The sequence below is a fragment of the Ambystoma mexicanum genome, chromosome 10 (genome assembly GCF_040938575.1).
Source record: "Ambystoma mexicanum isolate Mex_15411 chromosome 10, UKY_AmexF1_1, whole genome shotgun sequence".
NCBI classification, from domain to species: Eukaryota; Metazoa; Chordata; class Amphibia; order Caudata; family Ambystomatidae; genus Ambystoma; species Ambystoma mexicanum.
In genome coordinates, this window is record NC_090932.1 from 1,073,869,822 (window position 1) to 1,073,885,811 (window position 15,990).

Genomic DNA, 15,990 nt, shown 5'->3' on the forward strand with positions numbered 1-15,990 from the left:
TATGGTAACATAATACAAGGGGAACCACCTAGCCGCCATTATGAGGTGAGAACCACAGGTAAGTAAATCACTTGGGTTTAACCCTGCATGGCGGGAAAACATAAATGTGCTCCTGGGCAACAAGGTGCTGGAATAATGATTCCAGCTAACTGTTCCCAGGAGGCAGTAGTCACTGGGAACAAGAACCAGCAGATACATACAAGGTCGGCGAGCCAGGCTCTCAGGCGCTCACTGGGACAGGGGAAAATTAAACTCATAAAAACTTGTTCTGGGAGGCACAGCCACACTATGATCAGCAGTTTCAAATTGCCCCTCGGCAGGTGGGCCTGGGAAGAAGGATGTGGGATGAGGGGATGATCTGGAAGGAAGCCAATCAGAAGGTGAGTTTTGGTGTCCCTGAAAGGCAACAAGTATATTGTGTTCTCGCTGATGTCCGCAAGGCACCTCATTGGTTGGATGCTGTGTGAATGTCTCCCTACCCACAAGCTTAGGATGTCTCGTGTTTTTCTATGTGTGCTGACCAATGGCAGAATAATAACGTTCCGGAGGTCAGCACGATTACATATTACAAATAAAGAGTCATTCTTGGGGGGGGAGTGGGAAGGAATGTGGTGCCACAAGGGAGGTGATGAACAGAGGAGTCAAAATTGTTTGCTCCAATCGTCTTTGATTAATATATATCTAGCTATAGGGGACTGATATCATCCCACCAATCAGCTTAGTAGGATGTCTAATATCTTGCAACGTTAATCGTAACTGTTTCTGACTATGCAAATAATGTTTAACTGTATAAAAGATCTGACCACAGTGGGTGGTGTTGTCAGCTCCTATCAATCAGTTCTGTTCCAATGTGCTGTTTGATTTGTGTATGCCAGCTATAGAAAACAGTGTTACTTCTTGCCTGGTGTACTCTCCTATTTGGATTACTTCTGATATCTCATTGACTACATGCTCGTGAAAGACCCCTGATACACCCCTCTGCTTTTTGCAAATGTGCATAGACGGTGACAAAATGCATGCATGAAGCACACATTAATATGCCCTTTCTGGATACCTTTTTTACGGCATCTGAGGAGGATGCATGATATTCACTAATTAATCTTTTATAATGCGCTAAATGCCAGAGACCAGTCTCTAAGCGCAGGACCAGTATTCAAACCTGTGTTGATCTGCGTTGTCTTACTTCCAAGAGAAACGTGTTGCCCCCGAGTTATCCTCCCGGCCATATAAAAGGTTTTCAGAATCAGGCCCTCAAGGTTCATCATGAAGATGTTGAATGTTCATTACAGTTAGCAACCAGTTATATTTATGCTTACGAAGTTCAAAATATGATGGATGCAGGGGGGGACAGTGCCATTAGCACTGTTGGTAGAAATTACTGGTCACAAGTTTAGGAACCATTATTACATTCACAAATGAATGTAATCATTACTGCCCTGAACCTCCTTGGCTCAACTAGCGGTATGTATGGTGATCTGGGTAAATACATTTTGTATATCTCTTTGAATGCGGTTAGGAAGGTGCTGTGGCTTATGCAGGTTTCGAAAGTCTTTCAGATAATCATCGTTCTTTAGTCTTTGCCCAATTATGTAAGTTCAAAAGCAAGGTCTAAGTTCTGGCAAAGTGCCTTCCTATGACATCACAAACATTCATATACAATTAAGCAATAATAACCAGCCCCAGGGGCTGTACCAAGGGCTCATGTTAACAGGCCCAAGCATATCATGGTGTGAGTGGCAGACTATTGCTATTACCATTTACGGCCAACCTATGAGGTGCTAACAGTAGGGGTTTAAGTGGAAGAAACAAATGTGTGCAGCAAGGTGGAGGCCTTGGACAACTAGAATGCTGAAAGCGAAGAAAATGGGTGCAGTGGACATGGAAGGTGGTGCTTCAAGTGATGGGTGGATGTGGGCAAGTACATTGCAGTGGCAGGCAGCCAGCAGCTGGATGAGTGAAGGGGGCTGCCATCAAGGGACGTGGCACTGAGATAAGGCTGTGAAGTGTGCAGGAGGCTGTAGTGGCTACAGAAGGGGCAGATTGGGAGCCCAGGCTGGCTGTCATGGGGAGTGTCCTGTGATGTGGTGATGGCAGGAAGCATGGAATGCAGGCTTGGATTAATTGTTTCAGTATGCAATTGGCACTTCCTGTAATGTTCCACATGGTGCTTATTGGCTAGAACTGTATAAATATGCATGCCTTGTGTGTATTTGATGCATTCACCCTGGATAATCCAGGGAAATATAAATCACTCCCATCTGACTGGTCAGTTACTGAGCACAGTGATGAGATCCAAGATGCCAGCCAGATCATCTATAATCTTTCCCTGATGGACCATGTGATCAGCGGTCAGAGACTGACAGCGCAGGGTAATGTCAAGGAGAGGGAGACCAGTGAACTAACAAGGCTAGAAAGAACAGATTGTGGGACCACACTGATGGGTTGAACAAATGGTGACTGAGAAGAAACTGTAAAGACATGGAAAAGGTGAGAAGAAAGCAGAAGCTTGCAGATGCTTTGAGGAGAGACAGTGCTGTGAGTAGCTCTGACCTTGTTGGCGAAGGACAAATGTGATGTCATCTGAAGTCAATCAGACGAATAACAATGCACTCATAAAGGAGAAACAATCTCTCAATGAATAGTTCAAGACACATTGAACAATATTTTCAAAAGTGTATTTCTCGAATACTCTTAATTTACTTTTTTTTTAATAAACAAATGACATTCATATTCTCATCCCAATTTTACATTCATTTAGATGACCACTTAATTAACATTTTAAACACAATTTTAGCACAAATGACCAGTACCAGCAGTAATCCAAAATATATTGGTCGTACAGAGTTAAAGAAAGTGACATTTCATCATGTCTCTCAATGAAACATTTGCACAGGGAGTTAATCCAATCCATACGAGTCCAATCTATTGTTCTCATCTTTAGTCAACCCTAATGTAAATCTGGTCAACGGTTTTGTTGAGGGGAGAACTGGCACTAAGCGTTTCGAGTTATAAACTCTTCTTCAGGTGCAGTAGACTATGTAATCTACTGAATATATTTTGAAAATATTGCTCTATGTGTCTTTGACTATTCATTGAGAGATTGTTTCTCCTTCATGAGTGCACTGTTATTCATCCATTGACTTCAGACGACATCACATTTGTTCCTGATACTTTGTATCCCTTTAGCTAGGGATACCTTTAACAGATGCACCTAGAAAGTACCCTAACAATTAAGAAAATCTAAACCCATTAAGGAACACTTAGTGCACCCCTGCAAACATAACGGGGCAAAAAGAGCCCGGGAGAGAGCATTGTCCAAGAAGTAAACAATGCTGGAGATGCAGCCACACAATCCCTGAGAAGCCCTGCCAGGGGTGGAGAGGCATGATGGAGACGATGGAGTTCTGCAGAGTGAAGAGGTGTGCGACAAGAGGACAGGAAGACCCTGGAATTGGTAGATCACGGAATAGCACAAGCTAGAAACACGAGGAGCAAGGAAAGGGGAGGAAAGACCCACAAAGAACATGCAGCAAAAGCTAGTGCAAAGTGCGGAAAGGCATTGCAAGTTACAAAGAACAAGGACACTGCATACTAGAAACGTAGTAAAAGTACCGAAATGTCTAGAAAACCATTGCGCGTTCAAGAAAACCATGAAGGTTCATTCTGGGAATGTGAGAGGGTTAGCAGTTCATGCTGCATTCTGGAAAACGTGGCAAAACCATTGTGAGATGATGGATGGTTGATGAGCTGCTGCTGCCACAGGAATATACACAGAAACGCATCAATCCGTCTTAGTGTATAGACAAGATATAATTTGATAAATGTGCAGAGAAATGTAAACGTGAAATGAAGGTAACGGGTGTGGTTAGTACTTAAATTTAATGACGAAAAAGTCAATTCGTCTGTAAAAGGGCCCCACCACCTCACATTCTTTCGGACCTCAGCTCATGCTATACGCACACTATGCAAACGCATTCTTTGTCCACCTCCTGCTCATGTTTGGGCGAAGGCTGGGGGGACCAGAGCAGTGCAACACGGTCCTCTGGGGTGGTCACTGCTGCCATCAACGCTGGCTTTCATATTTCTGATTTAGAATTACGTCTCGCCTCATTCGAGACTTTGATGTCTGCTTGTGTTGTGTCGGGCTGCCGCATTCGGCACCCACATGCCTACGAAAGATCCAGGCGGCTTCCCTAGGCACACCCTGCAGAGTGCACTCAGCACATGTGTCACAGGAGCACCCAGTTTGGTTGCTCCTGACATGCGCAGAGTGCACTCTGCACTTGTAAACAGCGTGCAATATGTTATTGCCTTAAGCTCATGGCTTAACCAGCCCTTTGTTTAATGCAATAACAAAAGAAGATTAGAGTGGCTGGCTCACGTTCGGGGGGGGGGGGGGGGGGCAGACTCACATTCCAGTGGTTCGTCACCCCTTCGCCCCTAATGAACGGGCCGCCCCTGCTTGGGACTATCTTCTGGGCAACGGTTTGTTAGTCTGTCTCTCCCACAGACTAATTGGAATGCTGGTTCCTCACGGCTGCTCATCGGCGTGCAAAGCAGTGTTCTCTCCGGCTTACCAGCTTCCCTGCTCCAGCTGGTTTGAAACTCTGGGGTCTCTCTATGACACTCTATTGTCCCTCCTACTTTTATGGTGCTGTTCTGGGGCTACCCCAGCTTTTCCCCAAAGTCCTTTGTTTGTGTCTGAGTCATAATCGTTATGGCACCTTTGGGTTTCTTTGTCTCAGTGCCTAGCAGGTACTCATTCTTCATTACTCCTGAGGATTGACTCGTCTCAGTACCAGACAGGTACTTGTCTTCTGTTGACACATCACAATAACTCAGGTTGGCTCGTGCTATATCTTTGAGTGAGGTGGAAAGGGAGTTCCTTATTGGAACGGGAGTCACTGTCCCCACGGGGGGAGTCTCTCTCTGTGACGTCCCACTTACCACCACCCCTAGGGGAAATATTGCATAGTGGTCTCACCTCCCTAGCCTCACAAGGAAAGGCTCCCCCATGGGGAGAAGTGACCGAATCCCGTGATTCATCACAGGCCCTAGAAAGAATACTGGAAGTTAGGAGTCCCAAATCAAGGGAAAGTGTATAGACATTTTGGAATAACGTTGCAGACAGAAAACTGCCATGTCTGACAGATAGTGCTCAGAAGCAGAAAGGCATGTAGTTCACAGCTCCTCTTGGCAGATACAATGGCCAATAGGAAGGCACTCTTACAAGGGATTGCACTCATTGTAAAGGTGGTCATGGGCACCTTAGATTTATTCATGACACCCCATGGTGTTGCAGATTTTCTTACTGAGAGGAAATAATGCATTAGCCCATAATAATGTATTCTTAGCCACCTTATTAGAGAAAATATAGGTCAGGGCTGAAAGGCTGAACATGAATAATAAAAGTCAGGGTTCAATGGCTTTCTTTCCATCTGTGATACAACAAGCTGCTGTATTCTTGGAAGTTCACGTGATGTTTATGCTGACTTGTGACATGATCATGCGTGCAAACGCTTGTTATTCTGAATGTTCAGCAAAGTAGGGAGCCTTGGAAAACCTTCCTCTTTCATGAGTCTCTGCTCAGTTAAAAGTTCAAGAACAGGAAGTGAAAACTGCTTGTTGTGTGAAACCTGGTGAATCATGCACGTGGCCAGGAGAGCATAAAACAACTGACCTTGTTTGATAATAAGTCTAGCAGCAAAGAGGCCAATTCAGGAGGATGGATGGATACACATGGGGTGAGAACTGATCTGTGCACCTATGTGTGTGTATCAGGATTCCTGCTGCCTAATCTATCAGGTTTAATAAGATTTACTCTGATAAAAGAAATAATACCAAGGGAGAGGCTGTGGAAATGCCAGGATCCTCTTCAATTTCAACTGGATCAGATGAGAAGTAAGCAGTCCAGGCAAAATCCCCTACATACCTGACAGAACATCTCACTGGGGCAAAATCTTTTGGGCGTAAATGACGAATGTGAGTACCGTTCAGATGTATTTTGTGGTTAGGGTGAAACTTATTTGGAGCAAGTGAAGGAGACTCACTAGTGCTTATGTGCACACAATTAGACGTCATGTTTGAACCCCTTTATGCATCTGTGCAAATATGGGGTTGTTTCTGCACATTTTAAAGTGCTTTCTGAATCCACAAACCGGATTCACTTTAAAAACTGCAGAAAGTAACCAGATTCCGTGGCGCCTGTTTTTGGACCATGTGCAGGGGATGAACAGGTTTAGTTTAGTTGTATTATTTATATAGCACCAAACTAGCCCGAATAAACAACCAATGCAACACTAAAGAAACAATAAACACAAAAACGAATAACAAAAATACAAAAAATGAAACCGGTTAAAAGGGACTCCAGTAGGCTTTCACTATAGTGCAGTGCATGCAAGAAGAGTCACATACAAATTCATTCATCAAAAATAAGAAACAAAACAATAATTCAATCAAATAAACTAAGACAAGAACATGGAAAAACCAAAGGGCACTACTATCTACCTGATACAAAATATTATCCTACTTAACAATCAATACAGAAAAATCTGGTAGACACCATGGTATGGCAGTTACACAAGATCCACTAAAAGAATGAAATCAGACGACATGTTAATAAAGTTGTTACAGTTGGCTAAAAAGAGTGGCTGGTTACTACGACCACAGTCAACAAGTAATGAGGTCCTTGTTATACTGTGTGCACCATTGATTGACTGTAATCCTCTGCAGGATCTGGAAATCCACAACCTTTACGATCCCAGGTCTAGTCCTCTGTCGAAGCCAGGCCATGGCCTTGTTTCTAAGGGCTTTCTTGGCTTCAAACCCTACTGGTGTCATAACATTAGCAATAATAATATTTCTTTGGTCCAAGAAAGTTTATCTTAGGAACTTATCAGCAATTGGAGGCATCTGTGTTTTGCCAATTCGTAGACTCATGGTAGGACTAGGTTTAGTTGTAATGTTATCACATTGATCACGACATAATGATGCCAATATTGGCTCCTCTACTACGGCAGGCAACACAGATGTCAATGGGTGTACTTGCACTTCGGTTGCATAACTGGAGCCATAAGTTGGGAGGGCTCTTACTTTGCATGTCCTACCTTCAAAGGTTTAGCCATATTCAAAGCATCCAGATGAGTCTTACAGGTTTTATCCTCAAAACCTGAAATATGCTTAATCAAGCTGACTGTCTCAGATTGAATATTGACTACACATGCCAGATTACTACACTCGTGCTGAGAAGTTTGCCAGCTCTGGTTTTTCATTTCAACGCTGGCGTATGTTTGGCTAAAATGATCTATTTTACCAGAATAGGCTTGTAATACATGCTTATCCAAATGAAACACCGGATCTGTTTGCCACGACTTGTCTGTTTTAACAGGGAGGAATTGTATTACAGTTGTAACCAGTGATTCCAACCATGTACAGAACTCATGAAAATTGCATTGATGAATCGTAGGGCTGATATGTTCTGTATTGACCGACTGGCCAATACCTACCCCCAATGACCCCATGGAAGACTGTGAAGGGGGCTTGAGAGCAGCTTCTTCCCCTCTTTCCACACTGGAATGTACAGGCGTGGACAGCGACGGGGCTAAGAACTCAGGACTTCCGGCATGAGTATGTGTATCCCCATCCTTAGCTGTATAGCTAAAGTTTCCCTGCTTAGCATGACCCTCTGTTATTAATTGCACGTCCTCAACATAAGGACATATTCTTGTATCCCGGGAGCGCCTTCTTCTACGCGCACTTACGACCAAAATCTCAGCTAACCGACTCCTGTTAGGCATTGGGGGCGCACCTAGGGTGCCATGCTTTGTGAAAGACATCTCCCGGATTTTCAAGGTGGGACTTTCTTGTGAGGCCTCTTTTTATACTCCCAATCCTGATGATTGTTTTGGATGGTCAATAACAGGTGACTCATCAGAATGAGCAGAGGCCTGAAATGACATTTAAGTCTCTCTGGCTCTGGTGGTAGGCATGACATGCCCAAGATAATCCCAGCAATAATCACATACGAGCTTTAGCCAGCAAGTATTCCACTAGTTCAACAACCTTTCGTGCCAAAGTCCCACCGCAACAGCAAACGGCCACGTAAGTGCCGCAGAAGCCCCAATAGACACAGCAGCCCAGTAGGCACAATACCACTAAAACAGTGGCGGCAGGGACAGTAGGTGGCATAAAGAAAAACTCAAAAACGCACAGCAGCCTTACAAGCCACTAATCGGGGAAACTGGCATCCGTCCGGCATCTGGCAGGGTCAGCTAAACAGAGCAAATAAATCATCAGAAGGCACAGAAACCAGGCAAATGTCCAGCACATGAAATCAACCAGGAACACCTCGAAAGCATGCAGGAGGCACTGGGGCGACTCACCCAGTGCTCCACAAGATGCAGCACGGGAACAAAAATAGAGAGCAACTGGAAACAGTAAACAGTTACTCTGCCGCTGGTAAGCTACTCAGTGGCGCATGGCCCACCCTGTCCCACACAGCAGCCATCTGCAACGCGGTCATCTGACCTGTGCTGATCAAGAACCCTCGAGGAAAGGACCTTCAAACGTGCAGTATGCAGTGAAGGGTCATTTTTACCCTTTGATGTATATTTTAAAGTGTAAAAGAAGCAGCAGTATGAAATGCTGCTGTCACATTTGCATTTCTGTCCCCACAAATAAGGAGAGAACACTGGCGCAACGGGGCACCCGCGGTGCCGGGCCCCGCCACCACATGTCCTGGGAGGATGCCCCACTTTGAGTAAAAAAAAAACAAATTCAACAACAAAAAAATAATCACTATTTCTTTTTCTTTTTTAATTCACTCTGAATTCATAAAGAAATTATTTCTATAACAGAAATTATTTCTTTATGAAGGAACAGTGACTACAAAAAGAAACGTTCTTTTTGAAGCCAGAGGGCTCCCTCTACCCCATGACATGAACGACCCTCGGTGGAGGCCTCCATGTCATGTGGTAGGGGGAGCCCTCTGCCTTCATAAAGAAATTATTTTCGTTATGGTTCCGTCCTTAACAGAAATGATTTCTCTATGAAGTCAGAGTGACTTCAAAAATAAACAATTTCTTCTTGAAGTGATAGGGCTCCCCTGAGCCCCATGACATGTGCGTGTGTGAGTATATGATGAAAGAGTGCACACAGATGTATGGGTGGCTGGGTGTGCATGTGTGCATGTACAGTGAAAGGGTGTACACTTAAATGTATGGGTGTGTGCCTGGGTATGTGTGCCAGTATGGTCAAAAGGTGCACACTTAAATGCGTATGTGGCTGCCTGGGTATGCCTATATGGTGAAAGGGCGCACACTTAAATGTATGGGTAGCTGCCTGGGTGTGCCTGCATGGCGAAAGAGTGCACACTTAAATTTATGGATGGGTGAGTGTGTGTGTGTGTGTGTATGGTGAATGGTGTGTGTGCTTGTGTTCAGGGGTGCAACACAACCTACATTTTGGGGGGGCTAACCCTTCAAATGTTGGGAGATGCGCTCATTTCACAGGCAGAGGGCCACAATATTTGTGTGGGGGCATCTAACTTCTTTACGCATTTTAATGAGACTATTCTAGTGCAGCTTCAATGTTACAAGCAGTTAACACTCTCATTTATGTCTGAAAGCACCCACTTATGGTCTGCTGTAAGAATGAGCAGTCTCCTGTTCCCTCTCTACCCTTCTAGTCACTCCCCTGGCATGCAAGTACTAAACCCACATCACAATTTCAATTGCCTAAAAAATCTGGCATTTGAATGCAGGTACTAACAGTGAAATGCTTTACGTTAGTAATTGATGGGTCTGTGTTAACAGCGAACCCCAGGTGCTGTTTAACATCTGTGTCCTGTTCTGTCCAGCAACTGCTCTGTAGGTCAGCCAGGTTGAGTCAACATAGCCCAACATTTCAGAGGGCTGGGGAGTGCTGAAGCCCAGTCAGCTCAATGGTGTTGGGCCACTACCTGTGTTTACTGTGTTTAATGCCTTGCTTACTTATTGGTAATCTTCATTACTCCTAGCCCTAGTCTTCCTCGTCCCTGTACTTGTGTATGAGGCAGTACTTGTGTATGAGGCCCTCTGCTTCATATACAAGTACTGAGATGAGGTAGAGGTAAATGGAGGCAATGCCTGACTTAGCTACCTGTAATCTTCATTATTCCTAGTCCCACTCTTCCTCATCCCAGTACTTACCTATGAGGCAAGGAGCCTCATACGTAAGCACTGGGACAAGGAAGAGGGACGTGGAGGTAATTCTGGACCAAGGAGCTGATTTTTGAGGTTGGGGTAGAGGGTGGGAGCAAGAGGGGATGTGTGGGATGCAGGGGTCTGCGATAAACCATAATGGTCATCCATGCCCTGGCTAAGCAGGAATGATATGTGGTATTATTGCCTAGAGAGGCATTTTGGTGCAACCAGTCTAGTCATTCCTCAGTTTGGTATGATATTCTTTAACTGGGCATTTCTGATAAAGCAGTCCTGCTAAGTGTATTTACCTGGCTACACTGGCATTTGGGTGCTGCCAGTCCAGCTATTTCTTACTGCGGCATTGTATATTTTTCTGGGCATCTGTGATAAATTGATATGATATTATATGATAAGTAATTTATAATGTGCCTGTATACACCTGTTTCTAGGCGTCACAAGACAAGGGAGGGAAGACAGAATGGGGACAAGACAAACGTTTTTACTAGGCCTTGTGTCATTTAGATTGTGCAAGTGAGAGAATAAGAAGTGCAAGGGGAAAGGGAGGGGGGTGCAAGGGAGAGGGGAGGGGAAAACAGGGCAGCAATGCTCTGAGTAAGCGCAGCCAGGGCAGCGCGGCTCTGGGTAGTGCAAGGAGAAGAAGGGACTGTAGGGTTACAGTTACAGCCCATAAGTGCCTGATAGGCCAGGAGGCAGTGCAAGGGTGACTGATCAAGAAAGAGCCTGGGCTCAGTGAGACTCTGAGGGTAGCCAAGCAACCAGTTGGTACAGTACACAGGTAGGTCAGGTAGGTCAGCAGGGGAGAGAGGGAGAGCAAGCAGAGGAGAAGAGGAACGTTTTGAGCTGCTTCCAGAACTTCAGGTGTTCCGGCTCAAATTTGAGAGTGGCAGGGAGGCTATTCCAGAGGGAGGCACCTGCAGAGGAGAGGGATCATCCCCCACTCTCTGCCTGGAGAAGCATCTAACCCTTAGAGAGTTGGATGTACCTGAGCAAAGGGCTTGAGAAGGAAGGTATTTTGGAAGAGAGCGTTGGATGTAGTGCGGGCCCCGGCCCCAGAAAGCTTTGTAGACAATGCAAAGGGTCTTGAACTTGATCCTTGCAGCCATGGGAGCCAGTGGAGAGATTTCAGGGCTGGAGAGATACGGTCCTTGGGCTTGAGGCCAAGTATAAGTCTTGCAGTCCTGTTCTGAATTAGTTGCAGAGGGCGGAGAGTAGAGGAAGGCAGATTGAGGAAAAGGCTGTTGAAGTAGTCCAGCCTAGAGAGAGCCTGGGCTCTGGAGACAGTGAGCTTCTGGGGGAAAGTGAGAAAGGGAAGAGTCCCTTTGAGGAGGTGCAGCTGGTAGTGGGACTTCTTGGTGACGTCCGAAATGTGAGGAGAGAAAGAGAGGGTGGAGTTGAAGATGACACCAAGGTTTTTTGGCTCGCAGGAAGGTGAAGGAAGAGGGCCTAAGGCGGGTGGCCAGAGTGAAAGAGGGAAAGCAGGGGAAGGGTCCCAATGAGAAGGATCTCCGTATTACTTGTATTAAGGCAGAGATCATTGGAGGCGCACCAATCCTGAATTCGCGGCTAGACAATCAAGAATGAGCGAGAGAGAAGAGGAATCTGAGGGGAGCCTGAAGGAAAGATGAGTGTCATCTGCATAATACTGAAAGGTAAAGGAGAAGGTAGAGATCAGGTGGGCCAGAGGGGCCAAGTAGAGGTTGAAAAACCAGGGTGAGAGTATAGAGCTCTGGGGAACGCCACAGGTAGAGAGAGAGGTGGTGGAGAGAAAGGGACCAAGTTGGACTGGGGGGGGGGTCCAAGAGGAAGAAGGTCAGCCACTCCAGAGCCTGATCCATGATGCCCAGGTTCTCGTGGAGTCGATTGATCAAGATGGCATGGTTGACCATGTCGAAAGCAGAGGAAAGATCAAGGAGGATGAGGACAGAAGGAATGCTAGAATCAAGGTTAGAGAGCAGATCTTCACAGGTGTTCAGGAGAGCAGTTTCCGTACCTCTGGTAGCTCTGAAGCCAGACTGATGGTCATGGAGAGAACCAACAGATTCAGTGTGGAGAGTAAGCTGGGAGATGGCCAGATTTTCCAAGAGTTTGCCCAGAAAAGGGATGATGGAGATTGTGCAAAAGTTTGCCGGGCTGGTAGGATCGGCAGATGGCTTCTTGAGGAGTGGGTGCACACGGGAGTGCTTAAGGGGAGAGGGGAAAGTTTCAGTGGTGAAAGGGTGATTTACAGAAATCGCCAAAGGCTGGAACAAGGATGTTAATATGGTCCTTGATGGCTCTGGAGGAGCAGGGGAGCACCTGTTTGGATGACACTTTCATAGATCAGACTTGTCTAGAAACCTTGTTAGGTGTTGTCAGGGAGAAAGAGGAGAAAGGAGGAGGAGAGGGAGAGATGGCCAAAGGGGGGGGCCGAGAGAGGAAGAGGGAGAGGATATAGAGGACAGAATGTCTTGAGTTCTGGCAGACAAGTGAGAGGCCAGAGCCGTACAGAGGGTCTGGGTGGGAACAGGAGAAATAGATACCACAACAGGATTGGGCAGTTCCTTGCAAATTTTAAAGAGTTCAGCTGTGTTATTAGAGGTTGCAGAGACACAGGCTTGAATGTGTGCTTTCTTCTTGATGAGTGTTATTGCTTCGACTGGCATTTTGGTGCAACCAGTCTAGGTATGTCTAAATGTGGCCTGGCATGCATTACTGTAATGTTATTATGTGTCTACACTGGTTTACATTGTGCATCCAGTTGAACATGTTTTCATTGTGCCATTGCATTTTTAATAGCAAAGCATTAATGTTCCTGTGCACTGTTGTTGACTTGCATGTATTGGATTGGTGTTACCCTACAAAACAATTGCAAACACTCTGTCTTTATAGCCATTTTTTTCTCAAAAAGTGTGCTGTATATTGCATTAAACCACATATGTATATCTTTCTCCTGGTGCAGTGTGCGACATACCCCTTCAGCAACACGTTTGTGCGTATCGCGCAAGTGTGGTAACCTAGGCTAGCCCAGGGTGTGGCACGAATCGTGATTTGTTGCGAAGTTGGTGAGGGGCCCCCTCAGCATGGTTCACGGGCGGAGGGCAAATGCTGTGTTACGCCACTGGTCCGAGTTTGGAACACTCTGCACATTTACAAATCTAAAAAATAACCCTTACCTCGTCACAACTGAAGTCTGATTGAAATGAAGATATGAGGCAGAGGAGACACACACTTTACCCCATATATAAATCTTCTCAGGAGCTGGTGAGTGCTGATATAATGAGCAGGCCTAACGTAATGGCAGAAAACAGGTTCAAAGCAAGCTATACTAAAAGTCATGGGTTTTGTTTTCTCTTAGAGAGTATATATACATTATGATATTTATATAGCCTGTGGAGAGCTTAACTACAGGACAGGCTTTCACAGTTTCTCTCTCTCCAACCCCTCTGCAACTGCCTTCAACTGCCACTTCCTCAACATTCCATGAGCCCTGATAAGTTCTCACAAGGGTCAAATGGAGGACATGTTGTAGCAAAGGTAATTGTAGGGGCCAAGACCTCACCAGGAGAGCTAAGAATTGATGCCCCCATTGCTAATAACAATACATAGGTCTACATATATTAAACATGGCATCAACTCTAAATCCATAACACTTACATTTCACATACAATTCACATAACTAATAATAAATAGAACATGAAAACAGTGTATTACACTTTTCAGTGCACTTTAAATGCATTTCAGACCTTCAGCCCTAGTGAGCTGTTACACATGTGCTTTTTGATGTACACCTAGAAGGGGCATCCCAACAACCCAGCCTATGGTTACAGGGAACCCACACCCATCAGAGGGGTTGCACCTTCACCTCCACACAGAAGGTGGAGGCAACAGTATATTGCAGCTGCAAACAAATGTCCAAATGGTACGGGGTGTGCACATTCTAATGCCCTATTTCCACCGCTATGCACAATTGCACAAATCTAGGCAGGGGGCTTTCCCAGACCTTACATTGTGCATTCCATATTTAAAAATAGGACGGGCTTTGCAATCCCTGGAAAAGCACAGCATTTCCACGTGCAATGTTTGGAACAGGCATGATGGAAAGCTCAGTGCAGGTAGTGAGTGGCTGAAATCGGCAGGTAGTACTGACTTTGGATATGGTGATGCCATGGGTGCTTTCCATCTGGTCCACAAGGGCATAATAAAGGACATGGAGATGGACAATTGCAGATTGTTGCGTGTTTGACAGCATGGGCACGGATTTGAGTCCTGGCAGTTCCACTGAACCCTTCATCCATCCTAAATTAAGTCCCATGGAGTTGGGTAATAAGAATCTGTTTACAGAGTCAAGTGGGGGCACTAGGGTGAACATGCACTCTATAAATACACCTGCTGTACCATAGAGCATCATAACTAATCATCAGAATATGATAGCATATTAGTGGTGGTGGTCATCATGATAAGTGTGTAGCTATCTCAGCTGCTAGTGAATGCTTCTGCATATGCCGAATTGTTGCTCCCTGTAAGGCGGACTAGCACTGTGTTTGGAATAGATGCAAAATAGTTTAACACGCCCTAACAATGTGTAATATAACTAAGGCTCCCTATTTTCCGTTTTTTCCACATGCACAATACAGACAGAAACCACTCTTTTTCCTTTTGTATTAATTTGCAAAAAAATGATGAAACCGGCAATGCATGTCTCTTGGTTGGGTCTTCAAGTTGTCAAACATGCATTGCAAGTCAGTGGCTGTGCAATGTGGCATACCAGAGGGGATACAAATTCCATTTTTAAGTTGTTAAACGCCTGCAGATATACAGCCCTTGACTTGTGAGGCAAGTGTTAATGTGTTTTTTTCACCTATATAAAGGGGAAAAAATACTAGTTGCAACTTATTTTTTATATAGCAAAAAATAAATGAGGATTCGAACTGTAATCTGATTCTTTAAATGCTACAGCCTTTCAATTGAACCTCTCCTTCTGCTCTCTTCCATCATAACTCTCGTGCTGCTGATTAATGTCTGTTAGCTGCCCTGTTCGGAGATATTGTTTCATGTTGTCACTTCTACAGTTGATTTGTTTTTTCTTATGCTTCCTAACTCCATTTATATTCCTGATATGCTTTGTTTATGTATTTCTGTTTGTTCGTTTTTGTCTGCGCAATCACACAATTGGGTTTATTGTGCGCATTATAAATGTAATAAAGTAAAATAAATACAGAAAAAAATACCAAAAAATAAATACGGGTAAATATAGGCAGAAATGGTGCAACAATAATTACCGTAAAACCGGAAGCCTTACATATAACATACCAAGGCAATAGGAAGTCCTACAAAGGCATAACATGGCATAAACAGACACTGCACATTCGAACCATACAAACATTGCGCATAGTGTGCAGCAAAGTCATCAAAGTATGGTAGATATGGGGGAATGCTCATGATTACCCCATATCTACACATGATGATGCATTACGACTCAGTTATTTACCAAAGCAACACTACGTGAAGGGTGCTCTTTTGTTTGAGAGAAACAAGACCCGGTGAAATGATGAACACAGGCCCCCCTGTCAACATTCTTAGGGCCTCATTACAAGTGCGGCAGTAAGGGGTTAACGGCGCCGATAAGGATGCCGGTGCCGTTAACCCTTTACCACCGCATTCCGAGGTCCCTTAGCGGGTCCTGCTAAGGATGGCTGGTTTTACCAGCCGCCCTCAGCGGCAGCCGCTAAGGGACCAGGGAGCTAATAACGGGCCCATTATTAACAGGCCCGTTATTAGCTCCCTCCCCATTCCCATTGAGCCCTATGAG